The 21,463-nt window shown below is 37.5% G+C and overlaps 1 non-coding gene across 50 annotated transcripts in view; it reads left to right on the top strand.

Annotated features, from left to right (window-relative positions):
• Nucleotides 1–21,463, top strand: part of LOC141729846 (uncharacterized) — a 485,161-nt gene that overhangs the window by 51,607 nt on the left and 412,091 nt on the right. For 37 of the 50 annotated variants that reach the window (XR_012581341.1, XR_012581313.1, XR_012581310.1 and 34 more), the window contains one exon: nt 9,471–9,517. The exons of 10 other annotated variants lie outside the window; for them this stretch is intronic. This is a non-coding gene — a transcript (uncharacterized LOC141729846). Of the gene's footprint in view, nt 1–9,470; nt 9,518–17,800; nt 17,858–20,185; nt 20,281–21,463 lie in introns of all 50 variants that reach the window. 3 more of the 50 variants (XR_012581318.1, XR_012581337.1, XR_012581311.1) reach the window with 1 other exon arrangement.

Genomic DNA, 21,463 nt, shown 5'->3' with positions numbered 1-21,463 from the left:
TATTGCCCAGATTTACTGAGAGGCTCTGCAGATAAAACCCACCAACTCCACTTAGGAACAGTAGAAATCAGGGGTGAAGGAAGAATGAGCCTTAATCCTTTCCTCCCATTGCAATCAGAGCTCATCCAGTCTGTACTAAGAGCAATGTAATTTTGCTTCTGCCTGAAAACTGTCAACTAAGACCAAGTGAAACCTAAAATGGCACAATTTCCTGCAAGAGTTGCTAAATTCTGTCCATTTTTCTTTGGAACACTGGGGGACAAAAATGGGGATATGCTGAAGATCTGTATTTTAGGATGCTGTCTGGATAGAGTGAGTCTATGTAGATGCAATACTGGAATGTTTGATGGAGCAGGACATGGGATTCATAGGCATTCTAAGAATGGGAAAGCAGAGGAAAGGGAGAAAGAAAAAACTCCATTAATAAGAACTGTTCCTGCTTTTATAAATCATAAATTTATCCAGATATTTCACAGGCTCAGGATCTCTGAATTAGTGTTTCATTGAGGTGAAGACTTGAGAACATTTTTAAACAATATTTTGGATGGAAAGGCAAAGAATTAACAACACATTTATTCCTCTTCGAAGATGGAAAATACCTCAACTAAAACATGCTGAGAATAACAAAGTAGAATCTTTTTTCTGACCAAAAGTGCCGTAGGGCATCAAAAATAATCACAACACTTGCATCTGATACAGAATCCTTTTAATTAGTCAACAAAGGTCAGGTCTTAAGTCAATGCACCAGAGTCATTAGACTGGACTGGACTGGACTAAATCTAATTATTCCCAGTCCTACTATCAGACAAAGATGTTTTGATAATGACTTCTAACAGTGTAACAATGATAGTGCTCAAAAAAAGGAGGAAATAAAAAATGATTCATCAAAATAAAATCAGATTTATATCAACATATATTACCATCTGACAATACTTAACCAAACATCTGCTTTTAGAACATAGAACCCAATTCATTACAATAACTAGCTTTGACCCTAAATACATCACGTCTACCAGAAATTGAATCCAAAGGTATATTCACACATATTTGGTAATGTAGTCTCCCTTATCAGTGGCATCTTTGACTCCTGCATTTACAAACCCCTTGGACTCAGGATCCCGAGTCCTGGTCCATGGTTGTTGTACTGTTTGGTGGGAGGACTCTTGGTTCATACAAAACTGGTTGATGTTTCTCAGTTCTCCCTTTGGCTCTTGGCTGCTTTGTGCTTATGTGCCCTGGATGTTGTGCTTCGTTGATACACAGCCAAAAGGAGGATCCTTAGGTTCAGTGGCAAAGTTGCTGAAGTTGTAATACTTCTAAGGCTGCCCTGACTTACACTGGGAACGGAATTATTCCTCGAGTATTACAAGAAAATAAAAAAAGGATAGAATTAAAAGCTATCTTCCTAGCTACAAAATATAGATTTGTATTCTGTATAGTGGGATCTGTCCCTGTTTCCCCAATGAAACAATTACCTATATGCCTAATAACACAATCAAACCTTTTTCTTTCTTGCCATGCAGGTCTGCGGGCATCCATCAAGCTCATGAAAAAACTGCTCATGCTTTTGTATGTACCGAATGCAGTTTACCCATGAGATCTTTGTATTAATTATGATATATCAAACTGTATTTCATGTGCATATAGTGCTGTACATAGATTTAATAACTAGGTTTAAACAATTGTTTTGTATCAATGCAAAAGGAAAGATGAAGGAGATATACTTGCCACAAAGGGCAGTCTTCCTCATGTTCAAGGAAGTGAGGTGGTGTTTTCTCACCAAATTAAATAGATGGAACTGCAGCTTAAAAATTACCATAAGCAAGAGAAAATGATGGGGTTTTTTTGTTTTTCAGTAGACTGATATAAAAGACTTATCCTAGGAGTGTCTAGTATTGGAGTTTCCACTCTGTAATGAAATACATGCCCTTTACTTCAAACAAATTCTAGTTGTTCAGGTGGATTGATCCATAATTTGAGTAAAAGAATTTGTGCAATTAAAATAGAGTATCTTGTACTTTGGCTATAAAATACTTAAATATTACATACAGTGAAAAGTCCTCATTCAATGAAATTGTTTAATGGTCTGACAGATCACTTGTTTCAGGCAACTGAATAGTAAACTGTATCGTCAGATTAACAGTTTGGGGCTTGATCCTGTAAATAGTCCTATGAGTAATCCCGGTGAAGTAATTTTCTCCTAAGTGAATATTTCTAAATGCTGTAAAAAAGTGTGGTGCTGTATTCTAAAAAGATAAAAAAATATGCCTTTTGGAATATTCTCCTGCTTCCAATGCATAGTGTCCACTGCCAGCCTATGCATCAGCTTCAGGAAGCAGCATAACTGTTTTCTCAATTTTTTTTCCCAATCTGTGAAAAATTCCAGTCTTGTGAAAAGCACTAATTAATGCCAGTGAAATCTGTGTAGTTGGACCCTTGTGGGAGCAGCTAAATCAGGATAAACTGAGTAGTATGTTTGAAAGTAGTATTTTATGGCTACTAACACTTGAGCCAGATAGCAACCTGGCCAACAGTTTGTACTTGCGGCACTTACTCTTCACCTGTGAAGAGCGGATACTGCTGTGTGAAGTGTTGGGCCATGCGTTGTGTCATGAGGGGCTCCCTCAGTGTGAAGGTTGGATGGTACACACATGGCAAGGCTTATTCTTAGAAATAAACGAGTGTTGGTAGGAATGAAAGGCTGCGCTGAAACTGCGGGTGCTCAGTGGCCCGAGCTAGACCTTGTCCAGTCCTGAAGGGCCCTACCAGGCAGTGACACACCGGGCCCTTGTGCTGGGCTGCTGGAAACTGCGTTTTCTAGGAGAGGCCTTGGGCTTGCGGGAAGGGCCCTAAGTAGGACGCCGCGGTTTGCTCAGGGCAGCCTGAAGGACAGAGCTGTGCCCTGGCCCAAGCGCGGGGCAGAGCGGGCGGCTCTCGGCACGGACGGAGCAGCCTCGGGCCCCGGCTGCTCCCGGCCGCGGCGCCCCGGCGGACAAGCACCGCACAGGCCGCCCTGCTGGGGGCATCCCCGGCCCCGCCGCTGCCATCCCCGGCCCCGCCGCTGCCCCCGGGCTGTGCCGCAGCGGCGCGGGCTCCGGGGGCGCCTCGGGCTCGGGGGCGCCGGGTTGCAGCCGGCCCCAGGCCGGAGGCCGCCCACGGGGCCGCCGGTGCTGCCCCCAGTGTGAGGCGGGCGCGGGAGCCGGGGCAGGGCCAGGGCCAGGTGCAGGGCCGGGGCCCCGCTGCCGCCTGCTGCCGGCCGCCGCGCGGGTAATCACGCGTCCCCCCGCACTGCTGATTTGCAAGAGCAGATTAATCAGAGCGCGCGGCTTGATGAAATTTGCTGTTATTGTGCCCATTTTTAGAAACATCTTTTATTATCTTCATTATTCATTTACAGGGGACCGGCATCAATTATGCAAATGAGTTCACAGACTTTGCAGATTACTTCATTTGCCGCTATTGTTTGTGGAAATTTAATTATTAAATATTATTAAGCTTGCGTTTTCTTCAATTTTCCGAGGCTTAGTTTCATTTGATTTTTCCTCCAGCTGCTCTCGTTTCCTTTCAGTGCCAAAACAGCTCCTCATCAAAGCAGCTCTGGCATGTGAAGACCAAATAAAATCTCCTCAATTTAATAATTTTGATGTTAGTCCCTTGTTCTCAGCTGCTTGCTCAAAGCAATGCAGAGAGAAACGCAGAGCACATTCAATTTAATGAGTAGAAATTGAATTCAAGTTTGTTCGGAATTGACTTCAATTAAGCAGAGTCTTAATGATAAATTAATCTCTTTTCTTTATTCCCTAGAATTTGTTTTTCAAAGTAGGAAATTGGACTACATTGAAAGACCAAATAAAGAATACCAATTTTAACTAGATTATGGAACCGATAGCAAAATTTAATTCTTTATAGTAACGTACTTGGACAAATAGCATTCACTCTATGGCATGTATTATAATTTATATTCATTGTTACCACTCACACTTTCATGGCATGGATAAAATGGCAGTTGAATTAAATATGGGCCTGTAATAGACTTCAGAGTTTTAATCTTTATTAAGAAACTCTAATTGAATGCATAATTAGCTTTTTAGGGTCTAGGAAACTAGGTTTAATATCTATGTGGGCTGAAAACATAGATCAGGCTTTTTTTTTTAAGAGCATTTTTCATTAGTTTATTTTTTAGGAGAAACTATCTTGTAACACGGCTTGTATAAAAAGCCACATTTTAACTTCATTGCAAGAAGCTACATATAGAGGAGCAGTAAAGTTTTTTTTTGTGCTCTGAATGTCCAAAGACAGCTCTTGCATTCTGGGTGGATGGTGGGGAGTGCAGCCTTCTTTCATTAGAGCAGGTAGTTTGTGTCTGTCCCCACTGAAACACGTAGGCCAAACAAGTCAATGCTTTTGAATAGCAATGTGCCCTTTTCCTTCTGTGCTGCAGTTCTACCATGCTTAGACACCGTAGTATCTCAGTTATTTTCCTCTGTGTTATTCTTGTGGTATGATGACCATATGCTCTATATTTTTGCTATTTCAGAGTGCAAGCTGTTTTTTCAGGAGTGGAGAGTAATTTGGGTCCCTGCTCTAGGTTTTCAAAGGTGATCAAGCATCCTTGTGATGTCTTAAGTTGGCCATCTCATGCCACTGGTAATTTATGAAACTTTTATTCTTTTACCTCTCTCCTCAGTAGAAAAAAACCCACTATTTTACTGTGTATGATTTAACTTATAGAAATATCATTAGATAGGGGATCTTTGAACCAAGCTCTGTCTCGTATATGCTTATATTTATGTATAAATGAATAAAATATACACCCACAGTACTAGCATTTTAGAGCTGTTATGCAAACATTCTTTCCAGTGATGTCTTTCCAGTGATGTCTCAGGTATGAAAGGAGTTTTTACTAAGATTAATTACAGATTCAGGAGGGCTCGAATTCTGTGCTTTTGGTTTTCAGTGAAGAGTGGGTAGGTTCAGCCAGCTGAGGAACATTCAGTCTTCTGCTTTACCTTCATGTAAAATCTGTGGTTCCCAGGCACTGGGAAATATAAAGCAAAGGTATATATTGCTTTTTAAATAAGAAGTAATAAATTGAACAATTTCCGTTAAACACCTTTTACAATCTTCACTGGCCTTGTGACCCCCTCCCACTGTGTGTCCAGCACTGGCATGTTTCTGTTTTCCTAGAATTTCCTGTTACTTTTTCTTGGTGTAAAGGGTCAAGGGCCTGCTAACATACTCTCTGCATGACACACAATTGAAAATATTTATTAATGCAACACATTTATTTTTACAGATCTGGGAGATTAGGTTTTAGTGCTTTAAGAATACCCATATTCCAAAGATTTGCTTCAGTTTTCTGAATGTGTTTTTCAGTAAATAGCCATTTGGAAACGGGAACCAGCTTTCTCTGGAAATGGTAAAGAAAGTTTTGTTAGTCTTAACTTACCATATGTTTTGGGGATATGGTTTAGTGGTGAACATGGTGGTTCTGGATTAACAGTTGGACGCAGTGATCTTAGAGCTCTTTTCCAGCCTTAATGATTCCATGATTCTGTACTTCAGAGCTGCAGTTATTTAGAAAGAGATGAAATAAATGTTTTTACAAGAAATTGCAGTTGCAGTTCATAGCTGTAGCTATGTTGTTCTGTGTAGAAATCAGTCCCTCTGTTCCAGTAGACATAGACCAGATTTATAAAAACATGAAGGTGCTCAGAGTCACAGAAAGCCTTGGAGAGGTGGGAGATGTCAAAGCTCCAGCAGTCTTTGCAGCCTATATGTCGAATTAAAGCTGGGTTTAGGCATGATATTGTAGACATCACACACACGTGTGTTCCAGCAATTGATTGCATTGTAAAACATCTACAAAGAAGTCATTAAGATAGTGTTCCTGTTAGAAATAACTGTACTATAACAGCACTGTGGTACTCCATATTCCCTTGTATATCACTGATTCTCTCATCAATTTCTTCAGTGCAAAAGCACTAAAGACTTTTATTGCATATAGATCTTACAAGTTCACTTTAAGGTCTGACCATTAAACCAAGCTGTTTTCATCTATTTGTCATCATTTGCAGTAATGGTTCTCTAGTTTGGTGCCTGCCTTCTGCAGTCCCAGTGTTCTCTGATTAGACTCCTGCAGACACCTGTGCAGATCACACTGCTATCTCTTCCTTTCATCTGGAAAAGCCCTACAGGGCCCTATATGTGGTACAGTGAAACAGTTTCTCAAATTTATTTGTCTTATGTACAAAGGAAGTCCATATGTCAAAACAACTTTTTTTAAAAAAACCTTAAAATTTCTTTGCCCCTTTCACAACTGAATCTGATCTTGGTGAGCATGTCCTTGCTGTTGCCTGGTACATTTTCCAAGGAAATTTGGCTTTTTCAAATCTTTATCAGGCAGAAATGGGATGGCTCCATAAGCAAAATTCAGCCAAAGCATTAAGTTTCCTGGAGAGGAAAAGAGCCATAAAACCACTTTCAACTAGTGAGTATATTCTGCATCTGATCTACAGAAATACTGTGCATGTATTAATATGCCTTTTAAAACAGAAAAGTGAATGTTTTTACAAGAGACATTTGTGTCAGTTTTGGCTATGCTAGGGAGAGTAGTTACTAGCAGATTATCTGGCCTGGCTGGAAGCTCAAACTCTCAACTTCTCAGAGAAGAGTAAGGCAAAATACTGTAAAAGGAAATTATTTGTTTCTACAAGAAAGATGAAAGGGGAGGTAAAGATCAGCTTCCTTAAATTATTCTTTACCGAAATGGAGAGCTCTGGTTTGTATGTATTTACACACCTACAGTGAAAATAATTCCCCATGACAGGACTACAGTTATTTTATATTCTGAGTTTATTTTCTGGAGATTTCAAAATAATACATTTCTTATGATCAAGATTTTACAGTTTTCTTTAATAATTTCTTAATAGGTGGTATTGTTTTCAGTGCTGCTCTTTTCTACTTCATTTTTCTGCACCCTCTTTCAACAACCCTGATGGTAAATGCATGAGGCAAGAGTAAGGCTAAGTGTTCAAAAGGGAAGAAATGTCACACTTATAAAATCCCTCTAAGAAACAACTTTTGACTACATTGTCAGCTACTATTTTTGAAGTACAATTATTATATCACTTCAGATAATTCTGCATTTTGTGCTGTTGAACATTTTTTATATGCCAGAAGATCTGGTAAATCTATTATCTGCTACTGCAGCCTCTAACCACAGGTCTCTATTCTGTTCTCATGGTAGGGGCAAAGTATGGATATGCTGATCCACCAATATCTGGGTATTTTCTAGTGAATAATTCTGTAAGTCACAGCTGCTTTGCAGGTTTATTCTACATTACAGGTATGATTATCCAAATTTCAAGCTTGGCAGATGATCTGGGTAGCTATATTTAATTAACTGTCAAGGACAAAACAAAGCTGTATTCTGGATGTATTTTTAATTTTCCAAGATGTGAGAAAACATTGTGCAAATTCTTTTTCAGCTGTTTATTCACTGTTTTTGTTCATCATGGGCTGGCCACTGTTGTTGCATAGTGTGACTGTTTGTCAGATTTATCAGCCAGTTTAAGAACATTGTGAGATGTGACTTGCATTTTTAGGATACCTGTGCATGCAGCTAAGTTAGCTTCAAAGTAAAATCTCATCTCAAAATGGAACTTAAAGCAACATTGCTACTGCTTGAAAAAAGTCTATATAGTATATGGCTGCTGACTAAAAAAAATATTTACTGAAGAAAGATGAGGATTTAATCAGAGAAAAGTTTGTTGCTAAAGACATAGTGGACTATTATGGCAGTGAAAAATATTATGTAGCATTATAATCTGTCTCTGACTTTGTGGGAGAAAAAGTATGATACTGACAAGTAAGTGATTATGTAATTAGACTATACTGTAAACTGTACAAAAAAAGATGTAAAGCTAAAAAGATTTGGAGTTTCTGGTCTGCCATGTGGCATTCCAAATATCGTTTCCTGAAAAATCTCAAAGTTGAAAGTCTTTTACTATGTCAAGAAAAAATATTAAAAAATAAAGTTCCATTATGTGGAGTTAGCCTTATCACTGCTAGAAGACTTGGTTTCATGTGCTTCAAGGAAACCTTCACCTTTCCTGTAAAATTTGATGCAGGTTTTGTTGCAAAAAACCTGTGCTTTTTGTGGAAGCTCATTTCAAACCTTCTTCAAAAAGTAGCTTCCTTTGTGCAGGGCCTTCTCGTGGAAGATGTGGAAAAGGGCTGTTCAGAAAGTTTTCACCAGGGGGGAACCAGGGTCTCTCTTCTCAGTTTTCATGGGAATTGAAGTCTGGACTAGAGATAAGATCAAAAATCAGGCCTTTCAGCCCCAGTGAAATACTATTTTCCAGATGGAGTAAGAGAAGGGGAGCTCCTGCAGCTGTGATATTACCAGGGCTCTGTCTGTATATAGACCTTTGGATGACTGTAATTGCATTGTTGATTAAGATCATTAGCCTCTGTGTGATTCACAAGCTGTATAAGTGTGTCCTTAGGTTCACAGTGGCTAAATTTTGCTTTCCATTCTGCACTTCTAAACTAAAGACAGTACAGTTAGTTTTACTACTGATTTCAGCAAGCATAAGCAAAAGCAGTTCCCCTGAATAAAAATTTGTGGGCCACTTGGAAACACTTCTTAAACATCACTATATAGAATAAATGCACGTTTTTCTCTCTTGTCCATAGCTGTGCCCTGAGAAATAATTTTATTTGTAGCCCATGATGGAATATCACAGTTGTATCAAAGTGTCACTGGAATGGAAATTTACATAATAGAAACATCCCTATGTTCTTTAAAGTGATTACTTATAATTATTATTTTTTAAATCTCTGTTCTTATGGTAGCTGTGCTTAAAATCACCATTTCCATTGTTTGAGTTGGATGACCACATTGCAAATTGTATTTTGTTATCACTTACTGGTGGATTTCTTACACCTTTCCCTGGAGCATCTTCCCTGCAGGAGACAGGATGTGAGGCTAAGTAGCCTGTGGTTCTGATCATGTTTGGCAGTTCCTGTGATCCTGAGTTTGTGTTCTGTATTGGAGCTTTGAAACTCTTGCATTAGATGGGATATGGTTGTATTGCCCCAGGGATGCAAAGCTAAAGTACCAAAGGAACAAATTAACAGGATGTCACATTAAAATAATTTTTCTGCTCTAATTTAGGTAACTAGATTAATGTGAGTTCATTTAGGAATACTTAAATATAACGTAATCACATCTAAATGATGTACAATATCAACAATAATTAAGGTAGAAAAATCAAATTTATGTAAAAAGGAGTCTAGACTTTCAGTGTTTGTACACCTCAAATACATCTGCTGAAAGAAAGCAGAGTCAGAAAGGAATGGTTTAAGTTCCAAATCATGCAGTAAATGTGACTTTGACTTGGAATCTTTCTGTAAGGAATTTTTTAACACCTGACATTGTCTTCTGGTCTATTTTACATTCCCAGGACTGGTCAAGCCCTTCAGTCCACTTGAAAACACTTTACAATTTCTGGTAAGTACTAAAGCAGTGTGACCATCATCTATAATAATAATTTCTGGAAATTTGTGTATTTTAAGTGTTTTTTTAAATGTGTGTGCTGTGGTTCTGTTTTATAAAATGTATGAATGTCACAGTACCTTTTGGCATGGATGTTTTAACTGGAAAGCAAGTTTTAAGGGTGAAATGCAGAGATGGGCTAGAAGAAAAAGAACCTTTGAAGCTTGTGATGTAAATGAAATAGACTTAATATATGATTAATAAAGTGGAAAAACTAATTTTCAAATGTTGGTTGAAAAGCAAGGAATTACATTCACTGGAATAGGTCAGGTTACCTTGAGAGTACTAGCACTATTAATTCAGCCTGGATAAACAGCAAAAATATCTGTTTTCATTTTCCCAGAACAGATTTCGTCTCCTTTTTAATTTCCTTATAAAGAAAAAAATACTGTTTATCTATCCAGGAACAAAATTCTCTTGGAGAGTGTCAATGGTCTTTACTGTGTACCATTTCATCTTACTGCAATACAATTTTAAAAGTTATTATTTGATTATTTAACTGTGATTATTAAGTCACTTGAACAGTGGAGAACTAAAGTGAAAATTCCAAATGATGCTTGATAGGTTCTGATGCTACATGAAAAGGAAAAATCATCCATTGACTGATGACAACCTAGTGTTTGAAATAAGCATTTATATTAAGACTTAAGGCTTTAGGTGGTTATTGCATTTCATTGTACAGTTTCCTGGAAGTTTACCTAATTTTAGTGGTTCTATTTTATTGCACAGAATAAACGCAGTTTCCTGTCTCCAAACTTTCTCTCTGTAATTGAGCAATCACTTGGCTGAAATACAAGCTATTGACATGTAAGAGGAACAGACAGGTATTTAATCAAGACTCTGCTTTGATGGAAAATGAACCACTGCATTATATTGCTCACATCTCTCAACAGAGAATAGAGAATATTCACCATTGTGCCAAAATTTTCCTCATGTGAACTTTTGGATTCAGAGCTTTTCTAAACCCCTGTTTAATTGGTGAGAGAAATTCAACGCTGAGCGTGAACATCCGAGTGATTTATAGCCTATTCAACACTAGTGGTGTGGTAGTTTTGCAAAGGATGAGATCATAAGCAAGCAGAGAATTTATCCTAATTAAACTATATATGTATACTGTGCCTAATACGAAAACAATCCAGAAGTAAACCAAGAGAAGTCATTATTAGATTCTGTTCCTCAGATGCTTGTTTTGTTTGCCTTTAATGCTCATCTTACAAATGCTATTGAGAGATCTACCCTTAAAATATCTGCTAAAGAAAAATAAATTACTGCTTGAAATTTCTTAGATTGCAGCCACAAGCTCTTTTAAAGGAAATGTAATGAAATAAGGAAAACTAAGATGATGGGTGAAGAAAACATGAGTCAGATAAAACAGGACAGAATGAGTTGGAGAATGTCAACAGTGGAGACTTCTGCTGAAGCTGCACTACTGTACATGTGGATTTGTCATGGCTTACCTAAACCCCACACCCACACAGTGCTTGTTCACTCCCCCACCCGCAGGACAGAGGAGAAAATCAGAAAAGTAACAGTCAGAAAACTGGTGGGTTGAGATAAAGACAGTTTAATAAACAAACTTGTGGAAAGCAGAACAATGAATTTGTTCACCAGTTCTCACAGGCAGGCAGGTATTCAGACATCTTCAGGGAAGGAGATCTCCATCAGGCAAAATGGTCACTTGGGAAGACAAAAACCATAACTCCAAACATGTCCCCTTTCCTTCTTCTTCCCCCAGTTTCCATGCTGATCACAGTGCCATATGATGGAATATCCCTGTGTGACATTTGGGGTCAGCTGTCCTGGCTGTGTCCCATCCCAGCTTCTTGTGCTCCCCTGGTCTACTCTCTGGTGGGGTGGGGTGAGAAGCTGAAAAGGCCTCCATGCTGTGTAAGCCTACTCAGCAGTAACTAAACCATCTCTGAATTATTAATGCTGTTTTCAGCACAAATCCAAAACACAGCCCCTTACAAGCTACCATGACGAAAAATAACTACTTCAGCCCAAACCAGTACAAAGTGTCAGTTTGCTGTGAGTGTGGGAAGATGTGTACAGAATGCAGTAAAACTGTCCTGAAGTGCATTTCCCACACAACTGATAGAAAAAAAGTCTTGCAAAAAAAGGAAGTGACAATCCATGGACTGTTCCAGTGTTTTAGCACAGCAGATTTTCTCCCGTCAGGCATGAGAATTACAAATGGAAGTGTATGCATGTCTAGGGACAGTAATGTCACCAAGGTGAGTCACCTCAAAAGAGAACAGTTGGTGAAAGCGCTGTGTTCTCCTTGAAGGAAAAGGCACCAGTTGGTGGCTGAGTATCTCTCTAGCTGGTTAACAGGAAGCTCGTTCAGAGACTGTCTGAGTCAGCTATCTTTTGAGCCTGCTTCTTAAACAGACTGCCCGATGCCTATCCCAGAGAGAGGCTGCCTAGGAGAAGGTTTGTGTATGATACCAGCTGCTTTATCTGTGGGTGAATTAACTTGGTCTGATTCCATCAGTATAGCAACTTTCAGCAACTTTCAGTTCTTAGAAAGTAAAAGGTTTTAGACTGACTGAGGTGGTGCCTGTAACCCACAACTTCTATACCATTAGCCTTTGTTATTAACTCTGGCAAAATCTATTTTCCAACTTTAGTTTCTCAGTAGTACGGCCTAGACTTGAGATACATAAAAAAACCAGCAATATCATACTCATTTGGCTGTTAGTTTTCAGCAGGACACTTGTGATATTACCTATGGCTTCCTGTCTTCCTGACTTCCTCCAACAATCTCTTCCATCAGCTGTGTCTCTTATGGCCTAGAAACTGCTGTCTGCAGCCTGGTGGATGGCTCATTTGACATGTCTGTCATGTTGTGAAGTTTGTGTAAGAGCTGGTTAAAATGAAGAGAATGTTGGCTGGTCTCACTGTCTGCAGAGGAGCTTCAGGTCAGGGAAAGCTTTCTCTACATTAGGACTGCAGTAATTGAAGAGAAGAAAAGTAGAAGGCAAGGACAGCTTTGGGGTGAGGTAGGGGAAGGGAGGCAGCAGAGGCTGGATGGAGATGGCTGAAGTACATGTGTGGTTGGAGTATAGCAATATTAGTTCTTTTCAGTGCCATATCCGAGTCTTTGAGAACTTATAAGGAAATAATTTACTGTCAGCATTTTCAGCCTTAGACTTTTAGCACACAGGCTCCTCCTAATACTTGCAGACATGAGCTGTTCCTGCTTTTGGAAAGTTGGAGGGAGAAAACAGAAGTAGAGGAGAGATATGGAAGTATCTGTCTCCTTGTGGATGAAAAGAGTGAGGCATCTTTTCCTCCCCTCCCAAACCTGAGTCTTTCGTGGAGCTCATGCTAAGTTATAGAAAACTCTGAATAATTCTGCACTCTGTGTATGTCAGCTACTTTTTACAATAGATTCATAATGTTCTCAAATACAGTGGTGATGCAATGGTAAGGTAAGCAGTGAAAATTTCTGATACATTTTTAAGTAAAATGAGAGAGAATTGCCCTTAAAATTGCATTAATGAAAAGTCATCCCTTTAAAATAGAGGAGAGAGTTATTTTTATGCAAGTGCAGATTTTTGATGCCAAGACAATAAAGAAAAACCACAGTTTGTTCCATTAAGCTTGTATCATATTGTCAGCACTTGCCCATATGGAAAACATATAAATTGTCATGAAAACATGAAAATGGGACAATTTAGTAATGTTTTGAGTAGGCTTTATAAATATCATATGTATTTTTAAATACATAAGTGATGCAGTTTTGAACACAAAAGAGCCACAGTTGTGGCAGCCAGATTTTGCTGTGTTCCCAGAGCAGCAAAATTAGCAGAGCTGCAAATTTAGTTATTCAAAAGTTGAAAATTTGGAATAAGTCAGAAGAAGTATTAAGAGATTTGGTGGGAAACCAATAAAAGCTAAAAGCGGCACAAATACACATTCTTTTTTCTCACTAGAGGTCAGAATTTGTGTGTGTGCTTTTAGATTTAACTGAGCTTTTTTCTTTTTTATGAAGACTCAGTCATTAAGCCTGACAGCTTGGTGTCAGGGGCATATTTTCACCTCGTGGGTGGCTGAAGTTGTGGTATTGTTGGGCAAAAGGTAGAAATGTGAGCAGCTCTGTGACCTTTCACCGTGTTATAAGCTTCTGTAAGTGTGGAAAGTCCTAAGGCTGGGTCTACAGGTTTATTCTTAACCTGCTTTTAAACATATCAGTTGTACAGAATGTCAGAGCTCAATAGGTATGAGTGGAAAAATGAGGCTATGCATTAGCTGAGAATCTGGCTCATATACAGAGAGGAGGAATCAAAAGCATCTTTGTGGGTTTTTTCCCCCTTACCTTGTTCCACTACATGTCTTCCCTGTAGGTTTTGTGTTAAATTTGTGATGGCCTCAGTTTCAGAAGAAATAATGTTAAGCACTGTTGAGTATTGTGATGTATTTCAGTAATTGATGCAGGCCAGAGACTAGGAGGTGCTTGGCAAGTAGCAGTGTTATTTTGGGATCCGCTCTGCCTGGGATTCCTTCACATGCTAATCATTCAGTAGCTTTCTGCCAAAATCCTTTCTGACTTGATTCCCTGTTTGTAGAGTCAATAACATTCCTTTCTTTCCCACCTTGTATAAACCTTTCCTGATGGAGTTTAAAGTCTCCAGAGCACATCACACATGCCTAGCTGAGGTCTTGTAGTACTACTTCAGTGCACCTTCTAATGTATTAAATTGTCATTCACTGGTATTCTGGGTCTTGAAAACAATGTCACCTGATTGTACTGACTTAGCCTGTGAGTCTCCTGAGGCACCATCTGAATGAGAATAGCTCACATCTCTTCTCCACAAAGGCCAGCTGGTGTGCAAACCCCACCTTTTTGTCTCTCCCTGCAGATTTGTGACCTACCAAATGGGGGTATTCCATCACTGGGGAAGCTGTGCTTCCAGCTGTGGATTTTTTACTGTTTTTCCCCTGGTGCTGTGAGAATCTGCTTCCAAAGCTGAAAAGCTCTAACTCAGAATGCCAGTGCTTTTAAAGAATATTGTAGAGGGATTCTATGTTGGAGCCTCCCAAGAGGGGGGACAGAGAACATGCAATTAGAAAACAGTAATTCTTGTTGTTAGTGACATGACAGTAATAGCAATGTCTGACTTTTAAAAAATTCCAAGGAAGTTCCACTGATTCATATTTATATAGAAACTGATATTGGAACATTTATTTCATAGCTAGTGGCTAAGGGATAAGATAAAATTCTGGTGCTGTATTTATATTCTGTTTTGCAGACATATCTAATCTTCAGTGGCATGAGAAATGTTGTAGAAAAGTATGTCATCAAAAATTGCTTCAGCATCACACTTAAAAATCTGTCCTCTGGAAAACAGGTCAACTTTCACTGTAGCTTATGGTAATACACACAGACACTACAGAGTATTTTATATCTTATAATGGAGATAGCATAGATAATAATATACTTTCATCTATTACTTTTATCAGATCATCTTACCTCCTTTGTGGCATCAAAAGCATGTATTCAGAGAAGATTGAGACAGAAGTGTCTGCTTTATTTAATACGCACATGAAGGGCCTGATTCTGTTTACACTGAAGTCAGTGGAAATTTCTGTCCTTGATGGGAGCAGAAACAACTGTCTGAATTCTACTCACAGCATTTCATTAGTGTTCTTTATGGTATGCAGGTGGGGAATGAAGACTGACCTCTCAAATCATGAAAATATTGTTATAATTGAAAAGATATTAGTGCTGTAACTTTGTCATCTATTAACAAACCTGTCAGTTCTGTTCTGTCAGGGTGTGTGCGTGACCTCTCATTGTTATGGTATCTGAGTTCTGGCAGCAAAAGGAATTCAAAGTAGCATGCATATACATTCTCTTTGTCTTCCAAGTAATTTTTCAGGGTGTTAATGATTGTCACTTTTCTCCTGTTTTTCAGTTGTCTTGAGTATGGATTAGTAGTTTTTGCTTTGTTGTAGAGTTATTTGGAAGAAGATGCTGTTTGTTTCCTGTAATTGTCCCAATTCACCATGTAATACTGATTTTTTCAGTCAATGGTGTGTTAAAGTTTTTTTAAAAGGCTTTTTTTTTGTTTTGAAGAACTTCAGAAAAAAGACTAAAATTTTAGAGTATCTGTGAATCAAATCTTTGGCAATGCAGTGGACAATAACACTCTGCATGTGGTTTGAGAGGAAAAATGTGAGTAATTTCCTAATGTTTTCATTTATCCAGCAGCTTCTTTTCACTTTATGGTAGCCGTAATAGGCTAAAATATCTGGGGTTTTTTTGCAAGATCTTTATTATGGAATAATTTTTTCCCTGCTGACCATATTATTGCATATTTTTACACCCTTCTGGGAAGGAATGTTTCTGAGAGAATTCAGTTGATCCCAATTGTTTGCCTTTCTGCATCACCCAAGGAGGCTGAAAACCAGCTACAAGTGACAGAGTGACAGTCTGAGGTATTTTTTATGCTTCCAGAATAACTGCTTAACTGTAAAAGTCAGAAGTTAAATAGGCAGTATAACTCTCAAGCCAGAATTCCTAGGCACCTGTGAAATCATACCAGTTGAGAGTCACTTTTTCAGAAAGGTTTTAGAAGCTCAGCTCACATAAGCATCAAATTATCAGGATATTTCTCTCAATTTCATAGATTTCCTGAAACTGTAAATTGAAAACTCAGCCACATTAGTAGGCTTGTGAATCCACCCTTCTTGTTGTATTTAGAATTATTTTTTTCACCAGAACTAGGCAGGGTAAGAAACTGTAAAATTCTTCTATAAAATAGTTGAAATTTTAATTAATGAAAAAATCTTCTGTTGATCTCATTAAAGGGGTTAGTATTTTGTTTTATCATACTTTTGTTTGTCTTTAATATTTTTAAAGATGTCATGTTGTTCAGGAGCACAATGACAGGATTTTTCTTTTCTTTTTGGAGACACTATAAAAGGTTCTTAATTTTAAAATGACAACAGTTTAGAAAATGCTTTTTGAATTCAAGATCCTGTACTTTCATTGATTGGATATGGAGAAAATGTTTTCCTTCTTTGAGGTTGCTTTAAGAGACAGAAGGCATCTGTGGTGAGTCATGGAGGAGTTTAGCTGTGATACATTACTAAAATGCATTTTGGCAGCAAATGGAGAAGTAGCTACTCAGTCTGTTGTGAAACAAGAGAGTCTTTCAACTCATTTTTCAAAGTGCTCACAGTTCTCATTTGAAGGCAAGTCAAACAATAAAAGTAGTGAGCAAAGAAAATTAATGTGTATCTAGAATATTTAATTAAAAATAATAATTATAATGGATCCATGGTGCTCATGACCTCCTATTTTCTTCTTATTGTTGATTGATTCTGCTAAATTTTACCCTCAGCAAATTATGTTGCTGTTCTGTTACATTTCATGTTTGATTACTTGAGCGATGGTGAAGCAATTTAAATGGGACTTTTAGGAAAAAATTGGACTCTGGTTTTGAATTGAAATAGGATCCGTTAAAATAAAGAAAGTTTTTTTAGAACAGTGATTATTTATAATAAAAGATTTTGCAATAAAAATCTGAAGAAAGAATTAAGTACAAGAATTAAATAGTTGGAAGACTCTCTTGAAAGCATGAAGCAAATGGTAACTTCCAGGAAATTAAAATGCAGCCTTGGTAACGACAGAATTTAAACAGAGCAACTATTGGAAACAAATTATTTCTAGTAAAGTCTTTGCTTCTAACTGCAAGTTCTCTGTTTTAATCTTTATCCTGGAATGCTGAGTTTCTTCTGAGTGTGCTGTCAGCTCTACCACAAGAATCCTCTTTCTGTTAGTAGCATAAGCTGGTTGTGCCTGAGCTGTTTCAGTCTGGAAGCCTGTTCTTCGTGTTCTGCCAATAGGGTTAAATTGCTCATAGTTTTGTTACTTGATGCACAGCCATTAGGACAGAACAGATCTTTCTTCTCTGAATCTGTAACTTTAGAACAAACTGTAATTTCACCTTGATTTGCAGTGGTTCATGTATTTCACACTATAGTCTGGATTGATTTAGATATTGTAGCAAGAAGAGGGGAATGACTGTCTGTCTTTATCATGAAACCTTTAAAGTAAAGTATGACACTGCAGATATTGAGGTGTATATAAGAACACTATATTTTTTTTTTGTGCTCAGTAAGACAGAGAAAGTGACTCAAAGCAAATCTGATCTAATTCTGAATCTTTTCCTCCAAAACTTGAGGAGTTTGCTTTTACTTTTTTGTTGTTTTTTCCAACTTCTCTAGGCAAGAAAATGTTGAAGGTTGTTCAAGAGAATGAATGTTTCCAGAAACTTACTGAAAGTAAGTTTCAATCCATACTGAAAAAATACATTGACATTTATCAACTTTGTACTTGATTCTTGATAATGGACATCAATGGACTCCAGGCTGGGACTAAATTTATACATGTTTTAAAGGTGTTGCTTGAAGTGGCCTATGTCCAAAGATCTTTAGAATTTGAGCCTCATTTTCTTCATTTAGAAAGAGAGATGAAAGCAAAATGCAGGACTGCTCACATGTCTTCAGGTGGCTCAGTTGTGGCATAGAGTAAGAGTGGAAAACAAGCCAGTTTTGCATACTTGAGAAAAAAGGAAAGAAGAATCACAGGCTTTTGTGAGGAAAAGGTGTAGTTATGGAGCTCCCCAGATACATATGTGAGCAAAATGTATCATCTTCCTCCAGACACTGGCAAAACGGGAAGAACAAAAGCAATGCTGCTCTACATTAGAACATAACGTTGCAGTAGATTCAGCTTCTGAAGAGGGGAGAAACAGAAAACAATTCTTAAACCACAGGAAGTATACCGAATGGAAAGTTTTCATGATTAGACATGGTTTATCCAAAATATTATTTTGTAGCTTTCAAATGTTGTTTTCATAAGAAACTCAATCTGTTCTCAGTGTGTTTTCCAACTTCCTTGTTTCCTGACCAAAATAGACATCATGGAATCTGACAGTCATATTTTGAATATGACCTCTATCTACAATTTGGTGGAAAAGACATGTACAAAGTAGTCACAGAATCAAACAGAATAGTCACAGAAACAAACACACAAAATTCAAGAAGTAGCTGCATCTGTCTTGCAGTTTCTCGTTTTCTTTTGCCTGAAACAAAGGCAATATGCACATACCTAATTGTGTTCAAATGTTGTAGTAATTCAGACCACAAAAGAAAAATGGCCCATCACATACGGAGAAAGAACAGAGGAGAAGTGTTGTTCTCTGATTATGTTTTTTTAAATGAACTGTTAGAAGATAAAAGTTGTTAAGAAACTTTTATAGTTATTTAGAACTCCAAATAGACTTTAATTCATTTGATTTTTATAGACTAGTAGTCTTTAATCTCTATTGCAGAATCTGAAGTATACCTGTTACATACTGGTAAATTACTTGTCAATCCCTTGGGCAGTATATTTTAATATCAGTATTATATGGTAGATGATATAAATCTTGTATATGGTATTATTAGCTTAGGCAGCTGCTGACTTAAAAAGGCCAGTTTAACAAGTCACCACTGTATTATGTTTAATTAGGTACAGTTTATATAATGAGGTGTTCAGTTCTAATGGAAAGACATGCTGTGAGCAGCACATCTGCAGGAATAACTATTACAATCAGCATTGCAGAGACCCATGGAACTGCAAATTAGACTTACTTATCTAGAAATAAATTACATCCCAATGCCTTCATAAAGCTCATTAATTAATTCCACTGGCATAAAGGTCTTTTTCTTAATTTCATGTTCCATTAGCATAATAAACACAATTTGAGTTACAACAGTATGATCAGTTTAATGGATGCTATTTATTTTAGTTTTTTATTTAAAGTCCCGGTAACATAGAATTAACATCAATATGCGGTTTGGTCCTTTATTAAAAATTCCCATAGGATAACCAGCACAGATGTTCAATACAGCATCATATATTTGCTGCATTTTATGACTTTACTAATTGGCCATATGGAAAGGTGTTGCTTGGATTTTTTTTTTTTTTTTTAAATCTGATAAATTATATGGATTGTAATAGTCACAATTGGTTACTATGTGAAATTGGACAGGTTAATATACACTGCATGCTGGGATTAAAACAAGAGTAAGCAAAGTTTTTATGTATGTGGATTCATAGTGAATAGTAACAATGTACTTCCTGGTGTATTACAATCAGCTTCATTTGTGTGTAGTTCCTGACATAATTGTAATTCTTTAATTTATGCAGACCCTGTCTCATCAGAATTAAATGCTGCCAGCTATTTGTTTAGTCACAGTTACCTTATGGACAACCTAGTTGTTCCATTCAGCTTTTCTTGAGTCCCACTATTAATGATAAACTACACTGTTAGCAACATTTACGATAAGATGTCGTGTGTTACTAGAACAAGGAGTTTCATTATTTATCTATCTAATACTGATTATTGTAGATGAAATCCATGCTTATGATTTTTTAAATTTGTTGTAGATTAGAAAAATGTCTTTAAAAATTTGGTTTTACCTTATATTGCCCATTTTATGCCAAAGTCTAACTGCAATATTACCAAGCTAATTTTGTCATCAACTTAATAGAAATGTTTTCTAAGTCTTGTCTCTTATATTGTTTTTGCATTTCTTGATCTTATTTCTTCTCTCTGCATTTAGTATCAGTGACTATCTCTGCAAATATCTTCTCCTTCAGCCTTTAATGCAGCCTTTCAGCCCCCTTTGAAAGTTACAGAGTGATACTCATGCGTCAGGTAAACCCATTATCTGATTTTTCACGTAAAACTGGTTGCTGTCTTTACACTGTAATTCACCTTTCTATTTCTCCCATGCTTTCCAAAATCATCTGAACCTGAGTAATTTATTTTTGCTAGTGTGATTTCCTTCTATTACACGACCTCAATTATGTTATCAGAAAGAGTTGCACCGGAGCAGATGAGGGCAGGTTGCCCTAATAGTGTGTATGTCTGGATGGGCATACACATACACAGGTATATAGTTCTCAAGGATCACATGGAAGCATTTTGCTTTAAAAAATGCTTCATAGCTCATTGTATTTTTTAATACCCCCAGCCTGGCACATACCCATACCCTTGGGATTGCTGGTTTGAGGTTGTTTTTTTAAAAATTCCTTCTCATATATTTAATGACTGGATTTTTTTAGGCATTTAAACATGGATATAATCTTAAGAATGGAATTTTACATTGAAATTTAGGTTTTTATTGTAATTGGAAATTGTCTAGCCGCATGCAGAAAGAGAACTAGCCTTTAGTATCATCCCTTGTGGGTGCCTCTGAGCTGTAGGAAACACAAAGCAGTGTAGATTGTGTAAAGCAGTGAAGTTGTATGATCAGAATAATGTCTCTTTCTTTGTAAATTCTGTTTAGTGCAGATGTTCAAATGAAATTTTTAAAATGAATCACTTTTTTCTAATGTTTTAGTGTTATGGGTCCCTAAGACACACATGACAGCAAAAAATGATTTTGCACTGAAGGACAAAGCTAACATTATTGCACAGCTGCATTGTCTGTGAATATAATAAAGTCTTTTTGTGCACTATATAGCCGCACCCTGAAAAGATAAAAGAGAGATGACAATAGGGGATTGATTCTGTTCCATATTTAAGAAACAGTGACTTGAAAATCTTGTGCATTTTCAAATTCTTACATAGTTATTTGTTATATGGTTCAAGGTGGAAACATGTGTTACAGGCTTTTGACAACAACAAAAACAAGCTGGATAAATAATGCCAAGTGGCCTTTTCCAGGTGATTGAGCTGGTTGTGGTTACATGGACAATCGTGTACAGTCTTCTTTAGCAGTGTAAAATGAACACTGTTCCAATTCCATGGATGAGTAGAAGCTAAACCTTGCCCACGTGGCAGCAAACTGCTAGAGGAGATGGCCTGAATGCATTTGGAACAGAGGGAGAGGCAG

Source organism: Zonotrichia albicollis, chromosome 8 (assembly GCF_047830755.1).
Source record: "Zonotrichia albicollis isolate bZonAlb1 chromosome 8, bZonAlb1.hap1, whole genome shotgun sequence".
In the NCBI taxonomy this organism is placed as follows: Eukaryota; Metazoa; Chordata; class Aves; order Passeriformes; family Passerellidae; genus Zonotrichia; species Zonotrichia albicollis.
This window is presented reverse-complemented; position numbering and strand designations above follow the sequence as displayed.